Source organism: Cibotium barometz, chromosome 28 (assembly GCF_041138505.1).
Source record: "Cibotium barometz isolate CiBa-2024 chromosome 28, ASM4113850v1, whole genome shotgun sequence".
NCBI classification, from domain to species: domain Eukaryota; kingdom Viridiplantae; phylum Streptophyta; class Polypodiopsida; order Cyatheales; family Cibotiaceae; genus Cibotium; species Cibotium barometz.
Window position 1 is genome coordinate 18397614 of NC_141073.1, and position 24204 is coordinate 18421817.

A 24204-nucleotide genomic window follows, 5' to 3' on the forward strand; every position below is an offset into this window, starting at 1 on the left:
GTGAGGAGCCATTTGAAAATCTCTGAGAGAGAGAGAGAGAGACCCCACAACCCAATGTAACCTGCCCCAACAAAGTAAAACCACCTCTGAGCCACCGATGATGTAGGCCACATGGTAGATAGATGTATGTGTAAGCACTTTAGTCAAGGTCGCGGTGGCGGGCACTTGTAGTAGCCTTGGACACATAGAGAGAGAGTGTGTCAAGGACTATGAGTTTAGGGACTTGAAGCACTGGTCGCGGGCTATCAAGTAAGAGAGAAACTTGGTATAGGGGTCCAGGTGTGCTAAGTTAACTTGAGGGGAGGAGTGCTAGACACTGGTCGCGGACTAGGGCAGGTTCAAAACCTCCTCTCCCCAATGCACTATACATAGATACATAGATACCTAGGAGAAGAAGCTCCTAGTCAAACAGATGCAACCTCCCTTCTTTAAGGGGGCAGGTTCAAAATTGAGAAGGATGTTGAAGTATATATTGAAGTAATGGATGATTACTTCTCAGCTCTACTAGTACTGGAGCTGCAAACCAATCGATGCCTACATAGTTTCACCTGTGGGGATGTTAAACTCTGGCAGAAGAAATGGTGCAGCGATAAGGGAGGCACCAAACACACATGGGATGACATTAAACAAGCTGTAAAAAGGAGCAGTATCTCCCTCCATCTCATGAATCTATAAAGATGAATGAGTTCTTTAGCCTCAAGCGCATCTCAGTTTAACTGTGGAAGAATACTACTCTAAGTTCATCACTCTCCATAAGTATTCCCCACCTATGACTACCTCTTAGCAAGTGGCCCGCTTATGCGAAGGCTTGAATGAACCAAGTTTGGATTCCTACCTTGAAGCAAAGAGACTGAGTACATTGCAAGATACTCTCATACAAGCCAAACCTCTTGTGAAGGAGCTAAAGTCTGGAAAATCTAGGCCCCAGAAGAGATCTCACCCCCCCTAAATCAAACCCTAAGGATCAGTCTTACAAGAATCCCCAGCAAAATGTTCCCTACTACAATCAAGGTCAAAAAACCAACTCCTTTGTTCCCCGCTCATATGCTGCTTCTTCTAGAGAGGTCCTTGTGTGTTTCCATTGCAATAAGCAAGGACACTTTAAGGCCAATTGCCCCAAGCTAGCAACATCCTTTCCTCAAAGTGGTCGAGTGAATCAGGTCTGTGAAACCTCCATCCACCAAGGTGCAAGAGGTGGTGGACATGGCAGAGGTCGCAGAGCAATTTCCCATGCCTGTGCTATAAATGAAGAACCAAATTTGGAAATGACTGAAGAAGAGCACGCCACCGTCCATGTGGAAATAGAACATCAAGGTCCTAACCATCAATTTGGTGTTATTCAAACCCCATCCACTCATCATGGTAAGCCATTCAAAACATCTTCTCAAGAGATCACGTAAGGGACAACAAGTTTTCCTTGTTAAGCTCAACAAAGCTGTTGAACCTAAGTAAAGAATCAAAACCCTCTAGACATCTTTCCTTCTTACGAGCTTAAAGGGCTACAACCTCCTCGAGAAGTCGATCATGAAATCGAGCTAATTTTTAGTGCTCAACAATTCTCAAAAACACCCAGCCGTTGATCTCAAGGAGAAACTTTCCCAACTCATTGAGAAAGGATTTGTACACCCCAACAACTCTCCTTGGGGAGCACTTGTTCTTTTCTGAAAGAAGAAGGATGGCACTCTTCGTCTTTGCATTGATTATTGGGGGCTAAATCAAGTTACTATCAAGAACAAGTATCCTATCCCTCGCATCCATGAGCTTCTTGACAGGCTTCATGGGGTAAGGTTTTCTCAAAAATAGACTTAAGGTTTGGCTACTACTAGATCAGAGTCAAGGCGGAAGCAGATATACCCAAGATAGCTTTTAATACCCATTATGGCCACTATGAGTTTACTATAATGTCATTCAGGTTAACCAATACTCTTGCAACTTTCAACCTGCCTAATGCAAGATATATTTTTTCCCTACTTGGATGAATTTGTTCTTGTCTTTTTTTATGACATTCTAGTCCACTCCAAGTTGGTGGAAGAGCATGAGGAGCATGTACGTAGCATTTTGCAATTACTACATAAACATAAACTCTATGCTAATAAAAGTAAATGTACCTTCTTAACTCACTAGATTGAGTATCTTGGATTCATTGTCTCCCAAGATGATATCTTAGTAGATCCCGCCAAAGTCAAGGATATACTAGAATGTCCACCCCCTAATTTAGTTCATGAAGTTCATGGATTTTTAGGAATCACAGGATGGTATAAGATTTTAATCAACTATTACTCCCTAGTAGTTTCACCCTTAACTAATCTTCTTAATAAGGATTGCAAAATATTGTGGTTGCCAATCCATCAAGTCGGCTTTGATAAACTCAAAGCCATCATTACCTCAGTACTAGTCTTGAAACTTCTTGATTTCACCAGGGAATTTAAGATGGTTACTGATGCGCCACTAGTCTACAACTTGGTGGTGTCCTAGCCCAAGACGAAAGACCGGTGGCTTATACTTCTCACAAGATGAAGAAATATGAGGCCAACTATGCCACCCATGATTTGGAACTCTTAGCAGTTGTTCATTGCTTTTGGTTATGGAGGCATTATCTCCTAGGGTGCAAGTTCCAGCTTGTAACCGACCACAAGAGTCTAATGTGGATCTTCACCCATCCTAACCTTAATACAAGGTAGAGAAGATGGGTTGAAATCCTACAGGAGTATGAATTTGACATCAAATTCCACCCTGGAAAGGATAATGTGGTAGCAGATGCACTTAGCCGCAAATCTTTCTTGACTGCAATTTCAATGCCAGATAATCCCATACTGGTCAAGGTGAAAGAAGTCTCATTTCATGATCCTGATTACCAAAGGATGGTGAACTTAGTCGAAGAAGGGGGAACTTCAAAGAAATAGAAAAATATAATCAAGGGTTATTTCACCCACATGATTGGTGCCTCTACTTCAATCTCACAGGCTACGTATTCTTAAGGATCCTTCCCTAAATAATCTAATCCTCCACGAAGCTCATGATAGCCCTACTAGAAATAGAAAAATCTAATCAAGGGTTATTTCACCCACATGATTGGTGCCTCTACTTCAATCACAGGCTACGTATTCTTAAGGATCCTTCCCTAAATAATCTAATCCTCCATGAAGCTGGTGATAGCCCTACTACAAGGCATCTAGGCTATGCAAAGACCTTGAATGCTCTAAGGAGAAGCTATCATTGGGCAAGCTTGAAAAATGATATCCTTCGATACTTGAAGCAATGTCTCTCATGTCAAAGGATCAAAGCTGCAAGAGTCAAGATGCTTGGGAAGCTTCAACCCTTGGATATCCCCCAAATGAAATGGATGGATTTTTTCACAAGTCTCCCCCACTGTACGAGGAGGATATGATTCCATTTTTGTGGTCGTGGACTTGCTAACCAAAGACCGAAACCTTCAAAGCTTCTAATGTTGCTCGATTATTCATCAAGGAGGTCTTCAAGCTTCATGGTTTACCAAAAAGGATAGTCATAGAGCGATCAGGACTCTGACTTCACTTCAAAGTTCTAGAAGTCCTTATTTTAGGCCTTGGGTACTCAACTTTGCTTCAGTACTAGCTTATCATCTAGATGCCGATGGCCAGACTAAGAGAATCAACCAAGTAATTGAAGACATTCTTAGAGCATATTGTGGGCGGGAGCCAAGAAGATGGATTTAATAGCTTTCTCTTGTAGAATTTGCCCATAATACGTCTTATCACCATAGCCTAGGGATATTACCATTCAAAGCACTCTGTGGGTAGCAATGCTTATCTCCTCTAAATTTCTCTAATCCAACCTTAAGAGTCGAAGTCTCCAAAAAAATACTCGCGGGGAGATGGAAGAGAAAACCAAGGCTATCTAGAAAGATATTAAAGCTGCTCAAGATCAGCAAAAGCATTATGCTGACATAATGAGGTTTAAAAGGATATTCAAGGAAGAAGACAAATTTCTTCTACGGGTGCGAACCAAGCATACTAGCCCAAGATATTGTGGATCCTACACAATCATCAAGTGTCTAGGAAAAAGTGTGCTACAGCTCCCAGCCCATATTAAGCTCCACAATGTATTTCATGTAAACTTGTGAAAGCCTTATGTACCTAGTCTCGATCATATTCTTGATGATGAGCAAGTTGTAATCCCAACTCAAGGAGTACTTAAGTTTCAGCCTAGTAGAATCATAGATTCTAGAGAAGGGAAACTCCATAATTGAACTCTTCTTGTAAGATTCCTCCCTCCTTTGAGGTGTAAAGGTGTAAGAACCTCCCCTTATGTTCTTGTAACTATTCCCCTCTCTGAAATAAAAGAAAGATCTTGTTTTATCCTGTTTTGGCCTAGAGAGAGATAATCCAAAATTTAGATATCTTTGGATATAAAAATCCTCCTAGTGTCTAAAATGGATTCCCTTGAAACAAAAGGTTAAAATGAACTTTCCAATGTGCATTAGGAATTAACTGAAAATGGTATAAGGGACCTTAGCCTAAGGGTCTACACAAAAAAAATTAGATTATGGTCCAGGGTTTTTAATTCAGAAAAATTGTGATATTTTTATCTCTCCTCTCTCCTAGATCAAACCAAATCAAAAAGGGAGCCAAACTGGTCCAAATCTTGTCCAAATTGAGTTAAACTGAACCTGGAAAATTCTAGAACCTAGTTGGACTTGGTTAGTGGCCTCCCTCACCTATAAATAGATCCTTAGTCTTTTGTAAAAAAAAATATGTGAGCTATACCATACTAGTATTACATTAAAATAATCATATTTTTAATTATCCCTCAAAAATCCTCTACCTATGCTAAAAGAATGATTTTAATCATATTTATGGGAAACAAAATTTTAGTGTTTATGCATCAAGTAATTAAATGGAAAAAGAGGAATTGTTGGTAAATTTATTTTTATGCAAAAAGAGGAATTTCCATGATATTTGAGAATCAAGTAATTAAATGGAAAAAGAGAAAATTTTGGTAAATTTATTTTTATGCAAAAAGAGGAATTCCCATGATATTTGAGAATCAAGTAATTAAATGGAAAAAGAGGAATTTCCATGATATTTGAGAATCAAGTAATTAAATGGAAAAAGAGGAATTCCCATGATATTTGAGAATCAAGTAATTAAATGGAAAAAGAGAAATTTTCGATAAATTTATTTTATGCAAGAAGAGGAATTCCCATGATAATTGAGATCCAAGAAATTAATTGGTAAAAGAGGAATTTTTGGCATAATTCAAATTATGAGTATTTATCAAAAGTGAAATTTTGAGCATTATTAAATTTAATTGGGAAATATGGGTAGAATTGATTTTTGTAAATCCCATGAATCTTTTACTCAAAAAGAAGAATATTGAATATATTTCACTTGAGAAATTTAAGAAAGAATATGAGAAAGAATATGAAAATATCCATCGAGAAAAAGTACCTTTAACTAGGCCAAGGAATTGGCAGAAACTTAGAAAAGTCGCATCGCTATTCGAAAGTAGAAAACGGTACTAAAAGTGATGTGATGGATGTGAATGTGATAAGATGTGAATGTGATGTGATAAGATGTGAATGTAATGTGAGGAGATGTGAGTGGATGTGATGAGATGTGGATAAGATGTGATGCGATGCAAATAGATATGGATGTGAATATAATGCGATGAGATGTGAATGGATGAGATGTGATGTGATGTGATGTGGATCGGGTAGATGTGAATGGACGAGATGTCATGTGAATGGATGTGATGTGGATCGGGGTAGATGTGAAAAGATGATATGTGATGTGATGTGGATATGGGTAGATGTGAATGGATGAGATGTGATGAGGATGGATGTGACGTGATGTGATGAGGATCTGAATAGATGTAATTAGATGTGATGAGATTTGATGTGGATGAATGTGATGTGATGTGGATGAATGTGATGTGATGTGGATAGATGTGATGAGATGTAATATGGTATGATTGGATGAGAATGGATGAAGGATGATGGGAATAGATATGACTGGATGTGGAATAAGCAAAGTGAATTGATATGAAACAATGTGGAAAGATGAGAGTTCGTTAGAAACTATATTATGACCTATTTTTAAATGACTGTTTTATGTCAAGAATGCTGGGAAAGCATTTTTGACCATCTTGTGAATGAGGTCGTTTGGTGACCTAAGTGATAAAGTTGCACAAGAGCTGACAGAGAGTCAATGGAGGACGTCTCAGCCTTGGTTCGATTTAAATGGTGAGATTTCGATACGGTGGATGAGGGACCGAGGAAGCGGCCTATGAGTGAAGTGCTAGGTGACCTGCAAAGGAATCTAGAGGTGCTGACCATACGGTGCTCGGGATCTAGGTCGCCAAAGATACCCACGTGTGCATCGAGGAAGAAAATGGAACAAGGTGTTAGAGTTGTTTTCTGAACTCGGGCATGGATCTAGTTGATTGTCCTTGCTGGTCCTCAAAACGGATGAGTCCATGGCTCTTTTATATGGATCTATTGGTTGATGCTGATCTTCAATGGAGAGTCCATCTGGATTTTCTTATGTGATTATATTGCCGGGTACTATGAGCTAGGAACTATTGAAAAGGTCCCTGAGTGAACAGATGGTGAGCATGCTGGTTGGCAATTATGCCATAGGTACACCGATGAAGGAATGTTTAGAAATTAGAATTTAACCGAATATTTTGGAGAATTATGATCAGTGATACTATGGTTTCATTAAAATATTATTTTAAAGACAGTTGAATCTGTGAAGTAGGAAATTTCATAGTTGGCAATTATGCCATAGGTACACCGATGAAGGAATGTTTAGAAATTAGAATTTAACTGGATATTTTGGAGAATTATGATCAGTGATACTATGGTTTCATTAAAATATTATTTTAAAGACAGTTGAATCTATGAAACAAGAAATTTCATATTGGGTGTGTAAGTGGAGTGACTATCTTGAAGTTTGCTTGAAGCGCAAGCTAGGGGGCCTCAGAACTCTTTTCCCTGGTACCAAGGGCACAACATAACCAAATTCCTAAATGGATCCTATCACTACAGTGGTTGGGCGGTTCCCATGGGACTGCATGGGGTTAGGTTGGACTGATGGATCCCTAAAATGAGACTCAATTCTGTTAAGTTATGATAATTGAAGTAAATCCCGAATAACCCTTGTTCTATGGAAAAGAATCAACGGTTGTGCCTCTTGAATGAGGAAAAAAGCGTTGGACTCTATGATCCAAGTGCAAGTATTTTCCTTGATTTGACCATGAGACTTACGGGTTCAGTCGGATCACTTTGGTTTAGTGATGACCTTGACTACGTTAGAATAAAATTATCCTGGAGGAATCGCCTATGTCTGCAGGGCGAAGGAAGTTTTTCTGGGTTCGGTTTTGCAAGAACTGAGGGATTAGTCTCTTGTTCGTATATCTGTGTGTGTGGCGAGGCCCTGAGTGAGAGGCTCTGCCCTGCACAAGAAGTGCTACTTCCGCTGCTAGCACCCCCGAAATTTGTTGCGCGGAGGGGGCAGAGATCTTTCACTTATAGAACATCTAGTAGAATGGAAGGACTACCTTGAAGAGAATGCAACTTGGGAAGATGAAGCTACACTCTTGAGAAATTACAAGACAATATTAGGGAGTTTGGAAAAATCCTAATTTGCATTTTGCAAGAATGGAAGGACCCTGAATTCATGACGAGATGAGGACATCTCAATTTCTTTAAGGGGGGAAGGATGTAACATGCCATATTCAATGATAATATATGTCCATTTAATAGATGAATTTATGGTCCTTTTATAGTGTAAAAATCATCAATTTTAATAATTGAGCTATTTCCACTTGGAATCTTAATACTTTGAGTCTAAATTTGAAATCTACGTGCAATTTTATCCTATTAGGGGATTTTACAGCACTCCAAATAGACACCGGAATAAGCCTCTACATAAATTTTTAGTTAAAGCAGAGTAAACTTCTGACCTTGATAAACACATGTCCGGGTGTCCGATTGACAAATGGACTACACCCCTATGACCAAGGAAACACGTCGGACAATTTCACTGAAAAACATTTTCGCAGCTACTATCGGACGTGCTAGCACGCATGCCTCCGGAACTCCATTGAATCAACAACATCCGGCTAGTTTTTGATATCCTTTCCTCTTCCCACAGTCACTAGCTCACACCAGATATGCTCTCTCTTGTATAGGTACTTAGGGGAATATAACAACATCCGGTTGGTTTACGGCCATACAACATCCGTGTGTAAGGACCAAAGGCCAGACCACCCTAGCGTATGGTCACCACGTGGACACCCATGCGACCACTCGCCCGGAAGGTACATGCGTACCCCACCTTTGGCCCGTGTACAGGCACCACTCCTTTCCCCAAACGCATGTAGCCATAGGCTAGTGTACTTTCACCGTACACCATCCTTCACCATCCATAGGCTAGTGTACTTTCACCGTACACCATCCTTTTCACCTTGCTTTTATATCTCTTTCCATGTACTCGTACCCGTACCAACCCCTATATAAACCCTCATGTACTCGTACCCCCTCCATGTACTCGTACCCCCTCCATGGCCGACACTCGACACTCTGAGCGGAGGCTGTACTCCACAACCTATACCCGTGAACAGCCCTCTACCATCCATCTCCTAGCAATCCCTTTTCAGCCCATCTACCATCCATCTCCTAGCAATCCATTTTCAGCCCATCTCCAAGTAGGCTCTGCAGAATTTCTTCCATTAGCCATCCCTTGTCTTGTGGAGGGGATGTCCTACACTCCTCTCCCCCACTGGTGTGAAGACTTAAGGGCACTCTAGTTTCCCCAACTTAAGGACACTCTACTTTCTCCCCCAATATAAAGAGACTTATGCAAGAAAACTTTGGCTCTTAGAGGCTTGGGGAGTGCACTACTAAGAAACCTTATGTATCATGTGCGTTCAATGGGTATTAAGAAAACCCCAGTGAGTTTTATGCTCATAAAGTGACCAAACGAACTCAAAATCACAATTCTATTGAAGCATTGAGTTTGTGATGATGTAAGCGAGGAGAAGGTGGATAGTATGGTTCCTCCTCAAAGATGCCAAAATGTTGCCTCGCAAAGTGTGCATAACAATGACCCCACCTCTTCCCATGGGAGTCCCACATGGAGCCAATGGCTAGGTTAGCTTGATAATAATTTAAAAAGAGGTTTTTTATTAATCTTTAATGTTAGCATTAATTAAGTAAGAAAGAGGGTGCTACTTTTCCTTGTTTTTAATTTACCAAATTTCTTGTAAAGTTGTCGCTTTCTTGAGAAGATAATGTGGTTTCTTATATCCTATAGTTTAGTTAAACAATTACGTTGATATCTTGATTAAGTTAAAGTACAAGTACATCTTCTCCTTGCCTTGATTCTAACTCCATTCCTATGCTTGTGTAGCCGGGCGGCGACGTTAGCGAGGCCCAAAGGTCGAGGGTATCCCTCATACCATTCAAAAATTAGAACTCGTTGTTGGTTTGGGCGAGTGTTATGAATGTCGGCTAGTTCTGTGGACCCAAGCTAGTGTGGTAAATAAGCCCACCCTAGCACGTAGACATCCCTCCGAGGAGCGGGAGGTTCGAGCTCGGGGGGGTCACTATATGTAAATCCTCTATATCACGTGCGTTCAAGGCCTATTTAAAAAGTCCCTTATCTGTGAATTTTTTAGTGAATATAATGTATCCTTTCCTATTCAAATCTGTAAATTTTTTTTAAAATACAATAAATAAATCCCCTCTGTAAATATATTTCTGTAAGTTTTAAATATTTAAAATGTCCTTCTGTTGAACCCACGTGATACTTACATATTTATACGAGTGACCCCCCCGAGGGTTCGAGTGACGCAGCTTGAGAGGGTGACAAGCCAGCTTCAATTCTCTCCAGCTACCAACAACGATAGGGTGTATGGTCTCGTAGGGATTACCTAGTCTATGGAGATTGGAAGGCCGAATTCTAGATTATCAATAGAATAAAATAAGCCTTGATCTGGCTATGGATAGATTTGAACATTGTATCTATTTTTAATTAAATCCCTTGTTTTCTAGTATTGTTGTATCATTGTTAAGTGGTTGTTTTAAAATGAACACTATGTAAGATCTCTAATTAAGGAACTTGTTTATAAATGGATAGATTTGAACATTATGTCTATTTTTAATTAAATCCCTTGTTTTCTAGTATTGTTGTATCATTGTTAAGTGGTTGTTTTAACGAGCACTGTGTAAGATCTCTAATTAAGGAACTTGTTTATATATGGATAGATTTGAACATTGTATTTATTTTTTATTAAATCCTTTGTTTTCTAGTATTGTTGTATCATTGTTATAAGTGGTTATTTTAACGAGCACTATGTAAGATCTCTAATTAAGGAACTTGTTTATATATGGATAGATTTTAACATTGTATCTATTTTAAATTAAATCCCTTATGTTCTACTATTGTTGTATCATTGTTAATTGGTTGTTTTAATGAACACTATAAGAACTCTAATTAAAGAAGTTTATATATGTCACATAGCATGGTAGGACTACAAAATGGATGCTTGAGTTGGGTGGAAAGTGGGAGGATGGAATGCCCTGATAGTACCATTCTATGGATGTGTGGACCCGATTAGTCGGGTAGATTTCAATTTAAATCTCTACTTTAGGTAAGTAGGTCCCTGGGAAATCCTACTCTAGAGGATTAGGCCAACGGTTGTGCCTTGCATAAACGGGGGGGAAAACGTTGTTTCTAGAAATCAAGAATAGATGTTTCTCGAGTTAAGGTCAATCACTCTATGGTTGATTTGATTTTAAGATTCATTTAGGAGACCACGCTCCCCCTATGGGATAGAACTAGGTCTTACCTATTAGTTATATCCTCTCATCTTTACACAGCTCAGGTGTTGACAAGTCTCAGGCATTTTTCTGTAAAGATGTTTTGAGTCCATGTACATATGGGATGCGTGGTGTGCAATAAAACTTTGCCGTGAATGCCCTCGCAAATGTACAGAGTGGTTTTGTTGTGAACTAGTTTATGCACGTGTTTTTTTGGGAGAAGATGCTGGAGATCTGGAAGTTTATTGCAACATATGGTGAGCGGGTGCTTACTAAATGCATGGCACCAAGACTGAATGGCAACTCATGATTGGTAAGTTGATGTAACTGATGATTATGGGCAGTGGGCGGCTCCAGTTTTGGAAGGTCATGGGTGCTGTGTATGTGAAAGAGCCGACTGGTGATTCGAGTTGGCCGCTTCGAAGAAAAAACCCGGGGTCGTGAGAAGGTGGCTTGCTGAGGTGCTGCAGAGAGAGCAGAGAAGGTCGAGGAGCCGGCTAGGAATTGCACGGGGAGAGGCTTCTAAAAGTGTGTGGCGCTGCTGTGGTTGCAGAAAGCCGACGAGAAGAGGTGGAGTTGCTGCAGAGGCCAGCGTTGGTGAAGCTCGTGTGTGGGAGAGCTGGCAATAGAGAGCGGGCGCAGTAAAGGTAGCGATTGCTGAGGCGCTGCTGCAGACATAAAAGGAGAGGCCGACTTGTGTGTGTTCTGAGGCTGGCAAGAGAAAGGCAGAGCCAGAGGTTGGCGAGTGACAGACAGCAGGTCAAGGAATTGAAGCTGATAAGTGTGGGACAGTTGCGTGGAAAGGAGACCGGGTCCAGAGAAGGTCGCGCTCGAGTGGCTCTACTGACAAAGCGAGCGAAGCTGCTGCAAGCTATACAGAAGGCCGCCAAAGAGACGGTGGGCTGGTGATTCTAGGTAGCTGCCGTGTGGAAGGCCAGGTGATCCAGTGAAGCAGCTCCGACCAGCGGGTAGAGGACAAACATCAAGGTGAGAGCTGGGCTGTCTGTGAGACTAGGTGTTGGTGCAGTTGTTGCTAGCTTTCTACCGGGAGGTGGCCGTTTGTTTCAAGGCCTCTAGTGTGAGACCAAGAGAAGCTTGGGCAGTGTGTGTGTGAGTTGTTTTTGCTATGAGTGTGTGATAAAAGGAGAGTGCGAGGAAGAGTGGGTTGAAGTTTGTCAATTAATAAAATCTATGGTGATGGATCACCCCTTGTAGATGGACAAACAGGGTTTGTGTTGATGATATGTGAGTAGCTTAGCCTTGCTGACAGATAAAAGGCTTTTATAATAAGATATGTGAGCTGTTGAAACTGCCTTTCTTTGGGTATCTCTGGGTGGTAGAGAGAGAGAGAGAGAGATTTTTCTTTCCAGCTAGACAAGCGGCACCACCAGCTAGAGAAGCTGGTGGTGCCGCTTGTGCTTGTGAGTGTTCGGAAGGTGGTGAGTCGGCGAGCTATAGTGGCCTTCTTGTGTTCTTGAGCTGCCTCACATCTATCTGGCGCCCCCTACTGAGGAGTTGCTCTGGCATTGTCTCACTGAGGATTGCTCTGTTATTTCCTTCAGTTATCAAGGTGTGTGCCCTAGAAGTTGAGAGTTCAGGGAAGTGCTTTCTTGGGATCTGAGGTGAAGTTTGGGGGTGAAAATGATGTCTTATCCAGAGTTTTATGGTAGCCCTAATGAGGATGTGGCAGATTTCTTGGAAAGAATGGAGGTTGCATGCATAAGCAACCATATTAATGAGTCAGTACAGGTGTTGCGGCTACTAAGCATTTGCTTGAAAGGGGATGCAAGGACCTGGTAGTACAGGGCTTATGAGGAGTCATTGAGGGTTGCTGTTCCACATCTTAATATGATTGAGAATGGATTAAAGACAGCACTTAGCAACAGGTTCAAGAAGGTAGAAGACCCCGACAAGGTTTGGCATGAGGTGCAAGCTCTGACACAAGGTGAGTTTGAATCATTAGATGATTATATGAAGAAATTTTCTTTGCTATGGGAGACTCTATGCAGGGCTTTAGGGGAAAACCAGGTACTCCCTGACATGATGAAGAAAAACACGTTTGTAACCGGGCTTAAGAGGAGTATTCGCTGGAAAGTGGAATTAAAGAAGCCCAAGTCTTATGAGGATGTGGTAGAAATTGCTAAATCAAAAGATTGGAAGCTGCAACGAATGAATCAGCTGGGGATGATTCCAGTTGTAGCACAGCCGGAGATTCGTAGAGTGGAGGCTACACCCATGAATGCAGTGATAGAGAGGATGAAGCCCACTGAAGCCCAAGCTATGCAGATGGTACCACAAGCTAGTCAAGGAGTACCTATGGTTCCTGCAGGTGTTCTGATGAGGGATTGTGACAGGATATGAAACAGATGGTTGATCTTATGAAGAATTTGAGCTTAAATTTAATGGGAAGTACAGGTGGTGGACGTGGTAGAGGCCGAGGCAATAATCCTGAAGGGGGAGATGGACAAGCAGGGTATGGACGTGGTCGCGATAGGGACCGTCGTTTCATCCCTACATGCTGGAACTGTGGTGAGCTTGGTCATCTGAGTACAGATTGTGATAAGCCTCAGCGTATGGGTAGTGATATGTACCCACTACCTTCACAGTTACCTGACAGGTCAAATGATTATGGTATTGATATCAGGGATCAAGCAGGCCCCAGTGGAATCACAGCTGAGGAGAAGGGGAAGGCAAAGGTCATGAATGTTGTTACTCTGGAGAATGTTCAGGTGAGAGAAGAAGGGGATGTGATGCCTGTTGGCAAGCGCACAACGGATGAAAGAGAAGGAAAAGGGGTGGCTGGACCCAGCCGTAAGAAGGGGAAGCAGCAGGAAGGAGAAGATGTGAAAGCGAAAAGGAAACGGAAGCCTCGTAGAAGGTTCCAGGTGTCAAACTTCCCACTGTGGGGGATGGGCAAACCAGCTATGACTTGAAATCTGATTTGGTGAACAGGAAGGCCAACATCACCTTTGGGCAGTTAGTGGAGATGGTGCCAAAATTGAGAAGGCAATGGAAGGGACTTGTGAATCCAGTGGAAAAGGAGTCAGAGAAGAAGTCAGTCAAAGTACTATCTTTAGAAGAGCTTCCAGATATTTGCCCTATTGTGGAGGTGTGGAGTAAAGGTAGGAATCTTGGTCAGGCCTATATAGATGGAGGAGGTCAAATCTGTGTAATTACCCAATCATGTGTGGAGCAGTCAGGCTTGAGGGTGTTTGGGGTTTCTGGTTTTCGAATCAGGATGGCTAATCATCAAAAGGTAAAATGTCTTGGTATGATAAAGGAATTGGAAATTGAAGCTTTTAATGTTAAAGCTACTGTAGATTCTCATGTGATGCCTGCGAGTCTTGGTGCTTTTCCAATTATTCTTGGACGACCCTGGTTGCGACTGGTGGGTGCAGTACAGGACTGGAGGTATGGGACCATTTCTTTGCATAATAAGCAGGGTAATAAAAAATCTTTTGAGATGTATAGTAGGAGATCTTTGAATGATGTGTGGGAGAGGCCACAGGATTCAAGTGAAGAGGAAACTACCACCACTACTTTTGAATCAGAGATGGATTCATCGACCACTGCTTCTAGTGGAGAAGAGGCAGATGTGGCTTTCCTAATATCAGAGCAACAAGGTGATGAAGAGGAAACTACCACCACTACTTTTGAATCAGAGATGGATTCATCGACCACTGCTTCTAGTGGAGAAGAGGCAGATGTGGCTTTCCTAATATCAGAGCAACAAGGTGATGAAGATAAAGAAGTGCAAAAAGTGGGTGCTGAGGGAGAAGATACTATGGGGTCATATGAAGTGATCGAGGAATTACTGCAGCCAAAGATAGAAGTGAAGAAGAAGCAAGAGCTGATTGAAGGAATGCTGAGTCCGGATCTCTCGAGTGGAGAAAAGGTTAGATATGTTAATATGCTGTCTCATTTTCTAGAATTGTTCATTACTTCTTATAGGGAGATTCGAGGATTTAAAGGGCCAGACTTGAGGATTGAATTGAAAGAAGGTGTAAAAACAATTAGGCAGAAGCTTCGCAGGATGGGACGAGAACAAATGCAGGCCCTGAGAGAGGAAGTTGATAAGCTGTTGAGTGCAGGTTTTATTACACCAGTGGATACAGCTGAGTGGGTAAGTCCTACAGTGGTGAGTCCAAAGAAGGATGGCAGGTGGCGTATATGTGTGGATTTCAAGCCTTTGAATGCTACTACAAAGAAGGATTCTTATCCCCTACCTTTTTTGGATGAGATCTTGGATACTGTAGAGCTGGATATGAAAGGTATAGTGTTTGTGATGGGTATTCAGGTTATTTCCAGTTAAAGATTGCAGAAGAAGATCGGCGCAAGATAACTTTCATTACACCGTGGGGATGCTTCTGCTACAAAGTTCTTCCTTTTGGATTGATGAATGGACCAGCCTACTATCAGAGAAGGGCAAATTGGGTATTATCTCCTTTTTTGAACAAGTTTGTCAAAGATTTTATTGATGATTTTTGTATATACAGCTCCAGGCAAGAGCATTGTGATAAGCTGGCTACAGTTTTTCAGCGTTATGATGAGTGTGGTGGTCAATTAAATCCAAAAAAGTGTTTTTTAGCTCAACCGAGGGTGAAGCTCTTGGGCCATGTTATTTCAGAGAATGGTATTGATCCGGATCCTGATAAAGTCAAGTCTCTTCTTCTTCTTCCTACACCAAAGAATACAAGGCAACTGGCTACTTTTGTGCAAAAGGTGAAGTATATGGCTCGATTCATTTCTCTATCTTCACAGTTGTTATATCCTTTGTAGCAAGCAGCAAGCAACAAAGCATGATCCTTTGCAGCAAGCAGCAAAGCATGATCCTTTGCATTGGATGGAGGAGTGTGAGGTGGTCTTCCAAAAAGTGAAAGAGGTGTTGGGAGCTATTCCTACAATGCAGGCACCTAACTGGGAATAGGTATTTTATGTCAACCCTTCAGTAGGTGAAGATGCTATTGGAGCTATGTTGTTACAGAAGGGGAAAGAATCACATTATATGCAACCAATCTACTGTGCTAGCAGAGTAAAACTTGCCAGAGAAAGGTTGTTATCAGAGGTGGAACTTGTTATGGTTAGTGTACTTTATGCATGTAGGCGGTTCCGCCATTACTTGTTGCCTCGCCCCTTTGTGTTTTTGACGAGCTACACTTTTTTGCCTCAGTTAATAAATGGCACAAATTTATCTAAGGCTATGATGAAGTGGGTGATTGAGTTGCAGGAATTTACTTTCTCATTCTTGGTGGAGGAGAGTACCAGGGCTACCTTAGCTGATCTACTGACATATAAGGAGAGTCCTCTTCTTATAAAGGAGGAAACCATCAAGAAGCCAGTTGAAGATGCGGCTGAGTTGGTGAATGCACACTTATTATATTTTGATGGTTCTTACAAGAAAAGCCATGATGCAGCCTCAGGAGATTTGGTGCTTTATGATCCACAGTGTTGCCTTGTTTTTAAGAAAGGTGTTAAGGTGGATGCCAACAATGAAGCAAAGTATCTGACTTTGGAAGTTGGATTGCAAATATGCTTGAAGCATGGTGTACACAGGATTCGCATTCGAGGAGATGCATTGCTTGTGGTAAAACAGGTATTGGGAGTTTGGAAGTCAAAGAATATGTTACTCAAAGAAATGTGTTTCAAGATTAAAGGTTTGTTGAAGGAATTTGAAGCTTGGAGTCTTAAGCATGTGGATCGAGGTCATAATGAGGAGGCTCATGAAGCAGCCCAGGGAATGATTGGTGAAGTTTTTGTTCTTAAAGCTCATGCATCATTTTATTATGGCAAGGAGAATTTACAGGATGTTGAAGAGTTTTTGTTAACAGGGATGATTCCTAATGGTATTGACAGATCAAAAAAATATGGTTTCATCAGGAAAGCTGCAAGGTATATGATGGTTGGTGATGCTTTGTATTTGAAGGGAATTGATTTGGTAATGCGACGGGTACCTTGGAAGGAAGAAATCTACAAAATTCTTAAGGAAAACCATGAGGGAGCATGCGGTGGACATTTTGCCTCAAAGATTACCTTGCATAAGGTATTGCAGGAAGGTTATGTATGGCCAAGTGTACATAAGGATGTTAATCATTGGTGCATGTCATGCAAACAATGCCAAGCTCACAGTAGACGGATATTAAAGCCTGAGATGAGGAAGACAATTCTTGCTTATGATGTTTTTGAAAAATGGAGAATTGATGCTGTGGGACCATTGCCTATTACCAACCGAGGGAAGTGCTACATCTTGATTGCAGTTGATTACCTTTCTAGATGCGCAGAAGCAAAGGCAGTAAAACAAATTACTGCTAAGGAGGTGGCAAAATTTGTATATCAAGATATCTGTTGTAAGTTTGGTGTGCCATTGGAATTGCTTTCTGATCAGGGTCCAGGTTTTAGAGCAGAGCTTATGGATTATTTGTGTACAAAGATGAAGATCAGTCGCAGTTTTACCACACCTTACTATCCACAGTGTAATGGCCTGAATGAGCATTTCAATGGTGAGTTGGTCAAGATTTTATCTAAGGTGACAGAGCAACAAGGCAAGAATTGGGATCTGGAGTTGCTTGTTGCCTTGTGGGCATACAGGACAGCAATTAAAACTGGTACGGGTTTCACTCCATTTCATCTAAGGTGACAGAGTAACAAGGCAAGAATTGGGATCTGGAGTTGCCTATTGAGTTGCCTGTTGCCTTGTGGGCATACAGGACAGCAATTAAAACTGGTACGGGTTTCACTCCATTTCATCTTGTTTATGGGAAAGGAGCCTTATTGCCTATTGAGGTGGAGATACCAGCTGTGAAAATGTTGGAAAAGCTTTTGGAAGAACCTGAAGATGCCCTTAAAGAGCGGCTATTATATTTACAAGAAGCACAGCTGAATAGGGATAATGCTTTGAAGCATTATGAAGATATGCACGCAAGGACACTGGAGAAGTTCAACAAGAAAATTAAAAGCAAAGGAATTATGAAGGATGACTTGGTATTACGTTATAATAGCAAGCTGGATAATGCCTTTCATAAGAAGTTCCAAATTAAGTGGGAAGGACCCTTCTTGGTGATGCAAGGATTTGCAAATGGCACCTATCAATTGGCAGATTTAGATGGGACTTTACATGCTTCCACCAGGGTAAATGGATACAGGCTGAAGAAGTATTATGCACGCTTGATGGTGAGGATGCAGTGTCTGAAGATGTGATTCCAGATGAAAGGCAATTTTTGGATATGGATTTAGGTCTTGAAATGCTTTTTACTGCTGATCGTGAATGATTCAGCAGGCTGGGGGTTGGGCAAAGTATGTCAGGCATTTTTTTGTAAAGATGTTTTGAGTCCGTGTACATATGGGATGCGTGATGTGCAATAAAACTTTGCCCTGAATGCCCTGTGGTGGCAAATGTACAGGCTGAGTGGTTTTGTTGTGAACTGGTTTATGCACGTGTTTTTTTGGGAGAAGATGCTGGAGATCTGGAAGTTTATTGCAACATATGGTGAGTGGGTGCTTACTAAATGCATGGCACCGAGACTGAACGGCAACTCATGATTGGTAAGTTGATGTAACTGATGATTATGGGCAGTGGGCAGCTCCAGTTTTGGAAGGTCATGATGGGTACTGTATGTGAAATCGAGGCACAAGGTGATGTAGAAAGGTGTGGTTATTATGAAGCTTTTAAAAAAATAAAATAAAAAACTTAATGTACGTGGCCAATGAAAAAATGGCCACTTGGAAGTTTTTGAGGGCCACCAGCTCGACGTCTAGAAGACGGGAGAGAAGGGAGGGTGGCCGCTTTGAGCCTGGCGGTGAGTGTGCTAAAGGGGTCGGGGTGTTCTGCAGGCGCAGAGAAGGAGAAAGAGCCGACTGGTGATTCGAGTTGGCCGCTTCGAAGAAAAAACTCGGGGTCGTGAGAAGGTGGCTTGCTGAGGTGCTGCAGAGAGAGCAGAGAAGGTCGAGGAGCCGGCTGGGAATTGCGCGGGGAGAGGCTTCTAAAAGTGTGTGGCGCTGTTGTGGTTGCAGAAAGCCGACGAGAAGAGGTGGAGTTGCTGCAGAGGCCAGCGTTGGTGGTGAAGCTCGTGTGTGGGAGAGCTGGCAATAGAGAGCGGGCGCAGTAAAGGTAGCGATTGCTGAGGCGCTGCAGACATAAAAGGAGAGGCCGACTTGTGTGTGTTCTGAGGCTGGCAAGAGAAAGGCAGAGCCAGAGGTTGGCGAGTGACAGACAGCAGGTCAAGGAATTGAAGCTGATAAGTGTGGGACAGTTGCGTGGAAAGGAGACCGGGTCCAGAGAAGGTCGCGCTCGAGTGGCTCTACTGACAAAGCGAGAGGAAGCTACTGCAAGCTATACAGAAGGCCGCCAAAGAGATGGTGGGCTGGTGATTCTAGGTAGTGTGGAAGGCCAGGTGATCCAGTGAAGCAGCTCCGACCAGAGGGTAGAGGACAAACGTCAAGGTGAGAGCTGGGCTGTCTGTGAGACTAGGTGTTGGTGCAACTGCTGCTGGGAGGTGGCCGTTTGTTTCGAGGCCTCTGGTGTGAGACCAAGAGAAGCTTGGGCAGTGTGTGTGTGAGTTGTTTGCTATGAGTGTGTGATAAAAGCAGAGTGCGAGGAAGAGTGGGTTGAAGTTTGTCAATTAATAAAATCTATGGTGATGGATCACCCCTTGTAGATGGACAAACAGGGTTTGTGTTGATGATATGTGAGTAGCTTAGCCTTGCTGACAGATAAAAGGCTTTTATAATAAGATATGTGAGCTGTTGAAACTGCCTTTCTTTGGGTATCTCAGGGTGGTAGAGAGAGAGAGAGAGAGATTTTTCTTTCCAGCTAGAGAAGCTGGTGGTGCCCCTTGTGCTTGAGAGTGTTCTGAAGGTGGTGACTCGGCGAGCTATAGTGGCCTTCTTGTGTTCTTGAGCTACCTCACAACAAGTAGGAAATTTTTCATTGTCAGACTCAGTAGACTATGTTAAGGTTTGTCGTTTTTAGGTCGGGAGACCTTACACTTCCCAAATTATATGAGATAGTATTCTCCTCCCAGAGTGTCCAACCAAAAGAGAAGAGCATCCTTCCCTTTTTTAGATTCTTAACTCTCACTTCCCTTTATGGAGTTGAGCATGTGCATAGCCATTATGGCTGTTTTTCTTGGTAAACTAATAGAAGGATCTATTTTTCGAGAAAAGAAAGGCCCAAATCATACCCTTTGAAAGATCCCTGCCCCCTCCACGCAACAAATTTGGGGGTGCTAGTAGCGGAAGTAGAACTTCTTATGCAGGACAGAGCCTCTCACTCGGGGCCTCACCGATGGATATCCGGACAAGAGACTAATCGCTTGATTCTTCCAAAACCGAACCCGAAAAAACTTCCCTCCCCTAGAAAGCACGGGCAATTCCTCCATAATATTTTTATTCTGACGTAGTCAAGAGCCTTAACTAACCAAACTGATTCGACCGAAATCGTAAGTCACATAGTCAGATGAGGGAAGAGACTTGCACTTGGATCATAGAGACCAACGCTTTTCTCCTCATCAAGAGGCACACCCATTGATTCTTATCCATAGAACAAAGACTATCCGGGATTTAATTCATCTATCGTACCATTATAGAATTGTGTCTTATTTTAGGGATCCATCAGTCCAGCCTAACCCCATCCAACAATCCTATGGGTTAGCCAACTGCCCAACCACTATAGTGAGGGGATCCATTTAGGAATTTGGTTAGGTTTTGTCCCGGGTACCAGGGAATAGAGTTCCCAGGCCCCCTAGCCGGATCTTCATGCAAACTTCAAGCTAGTCGCACCACTTACTTACCCAATATGAAATTGCCTTTTTCACAGATTCAACTGTCTTTAAAACAATATTTTAATGAAATCATAGTATCACTGATCATAATCCTCCAAAATATCCGGTGATTTCCACACCTCCTCTCTCTAGAAAAATAGGCTTATCATGAGATTTTTAGAAATCAACTCAAAAGTGAGTGGAGTTTGGACATTTGGAATCTACTCTTCGAGACCTTTCCAATGATATATAGCATGATAAGCAATTTTTAATATTTAAGAAGTCCCCAAATTGGTGATGACGTAACATACCACATCATCACCAATTTGGGGGCTTCTTGAATAATCAAAAATTTCCATCATACTATATATCATTGAAAAGGTCTCGATGAGTAAATTCCAAATGTGCAATCTCTGCTAACTTTTGATTTGATTTGCAAAAATTTCACCATGAGCCCATTTCTCTACAGAGAGGAGGTGTGGAAATCCTTAAGGGGCAAAAATGAGAGTCCATATTTCACCTAATGGCTAACCTGATCTTCTCTGTGGCCAATGTGCTTAGAGCGTTGTTTCTTTTGGGATGTGGCCTTCTTTAGTTTACCCTGCAACCGTGTAACCACATTTAATGGGATAGTCAAAATCTTCCCATGTTGAATGCTCAACATGTTGAGAGATGGCATGCCTTCTACTGTAAAGTGAGAAATTGATTACAAAGGGAAATCTTTAAAGTAATGGTCAATTCCACAGCCATGACATTGTGGTGTCACTGGCAGGCATTTCTTTTGAGGGCTTTCAACCACTCTATGGGGTCCTTGTTGGTAGAGGAAACACTAAAGAGGTGGTCTCTCAGCGGATGCACCTATAGTGTGCACAAGTGGTTTAGGGTCCATGTGAGGCACCAACAAAGGGAGATGAGGTGTTAGGGATGCCTCTTGAATGGCGGGGCACATGGGTTCTATAGGTTTAGCAATGGACCATGTTTGAATCTTTCCATGAGAAATGGTGTTCTCCTAGAGAGGCAATGGTTGGAATGGAAAGATTAGTACCGGAGAAGGTTGTGGTGGCGCATTGTGTGAGTAGTTAGTTTGGGGTGGTGCCACCAGTAAGGGTTTAGACTCGACAGGAGAGGAAGGTAAGGTTACAAATGAGCTGTGGTGTGTCATTGGCGCGGTGGCTAATTGCATGGAATAGCTTTCTTGCATGTTGTCATCGAGAAAGATCGCCCATTTGCAAGCTATTGCAATTGCATGGAATACCTTTCTTGCATGTTGTCATCGAGAAAGATCGCCCATTTGCAAGCTTGATCAAAGGTGGAGGGGTCCTTGACCAACATGTGTTTGTGAAGCTTTGGATTGTACAAGCCCAAGAGGAAACGATCCATTAATTGTTTATCACTCAATTTTTTCCTTGCCTCGCAACGCGAATCAAGGTACCTGATGTGTGCGATGTGGTCGCACACATCGCACACATTAATTGTTTATCACTCAATTTTTTCCTTGCCTCGCAACGCGAATCAAGGTACCTGATGTGTGCGATGTGGTCGCGTAAGTTTCCACTGGTTTTTGTTCTAATTGGAGCAGCTGGAATATGGGACTCCATTTGGGCCCATAGGGTGAAAACCAGAGAATTAAGGTCTCTCTCAAGGCTTTGAAAGAGCCTTTGTGACGAGGGTCTAAGGATTGGAACCATTGCATGGCGTTGCCTCTTCAAAGCTGAGTCCAAGGAGATGGACTTTGCATCGTCGAAAATTTCAAATGCCTAACAGATTTGGTTAAAGACCTCTAGGTGGAGTTTGGGTCTCCAACATTGTGGAATTTTGGCAGAAGTTTGAAATTTTTTGTCCACATAGGTTTTATATGTGTAAGACCCCCGTCCCCTCCGCGATGCCCCCTCCGAAGGGCGCTAGCGGAGGAAGAAGTGTTAGTCTCTCGCGCGGGGCAGGGATCCACACTCGGGGCCTCACCCACGGATATCTGGACAAGAGACTAGCTCGGCGGTTCCTCCGAAACCGAACTCGAAAAAACATCCCTCGCTCAGAAGGCATGGGCAATTCCATGAGGGAAATCATCTAACAAGTCAAGGTCTTAACTATCCAAAGTGATCCGACTGAACCCGAAAGACACATGGTCAGATCAAAGAAGAGACTTGCACTTGGTCCATAGAATCATTGCTTTTTTTCTCCTTTAGAGCGAGGCACAGCCACTGATTCCCTCCCACAGAACAAGGGTCTTCCTAGGACTTAATCTAACTAATGTAACTTAATCGTAACTATTTGTATCGCAGCAGGAATCCCCCGATCCAGCCTAACCGGCCCATGGGTTAGCCAACCGCTGTATTGGTGGGATTCCTTTATAAAACTTTGGTTGTGGGATTCCTTTATAAAACTTTGGTTATGTTTTGCCCAGGTACCCAGGAAAAGAGTTCCCAGGCCCCCTAGCCGACGCCTCAAGCAAAATTTAAGGTAGGCATACCACTCACACCCACCAATATGAAATTGCCATTATAACAGATTCGACTATCTTTAAAAACAATCTTTCAAGGAAATCGTAGTATTACTAATCATAATCCTCCAAAATATTGAGTCCGTTATTTTACAAAATATATTATCCGGACTCCGTTGAAGACCAGCTGGTCAACCAATGAGATCCAATATCAAAATTCAGTTCACAAAAGTCATTCTTTTCAGTTCATACGTATCTTCCTCCATGTTCGCATGGGTGTCCTAGCAACCGTGAGCATGTGCATCACCTGGTCAGAACCCTCTAGGATCCTACTTAGGTGTCCTAGCACTTCACTCAGGGACCGCTTCGTCGGTCCTCGCTCATCGTACCGGAAGGGCACCATTTTAACCATACCGAGGCTAGTCAAGACCTCGACAAGCTTTGCCACACGAACGACATCCCTTGACTCCTCGCCAGCTGTTGCACATGAGTCTCTTCTTAGTTACACATACCAAATGCTTCCTCCAGCATTCTAGCGTAAAACAATCCTTTAAGAAAACAGAGGTTCTATACAAGTAGAATTCTCGGTTCGAGATTGGTTCCACAAAACCCTTTTTTCTTAATCCATATTTTCTTAATGAGAGTCATTGATCTCTCATCAGGGTAATCTACCCATCATTTGACTGAATTTCCAACTAGATTCTTGGTGATTTTGGTTAAGGAAAAACTATGCTAATTTAACGGTAGTCCATTCTTTGTGTCAAGAATTGGAATTGGTCATGAGGTTTTTGCTTGATTTAGATCGAGAGATGGGTAAGTAGTTTATTGACCACCATTCTCACAGTCGTGGTTTGACCAAAATTATTCGGTTTACTTCTATCTTTGATTTCGAAGGATTTTCTTCAGATAAACATCTAGTGTACTTCTAACTATAAGAAAAATTCTAACTTTATGAATTTCATTGCTTCCTAACCATAATAAATTAAGAAATGGTTCTATACGAGAATATCAGGTTTTTATAAAAATACTCTTCTTCCATTAATCTAATTTTGGGTAAATATAAATTTGGTGATTTATCCACATAAAATATCTAAGAATATTCTTTCTGCCAATTTAATTATCAATCCTAATTTTTTAGGTGAAATTATGGTGAAAATTTCTCTTTTGTCCACCAAAATTTAATTTAAACCTTTCTCTACTTG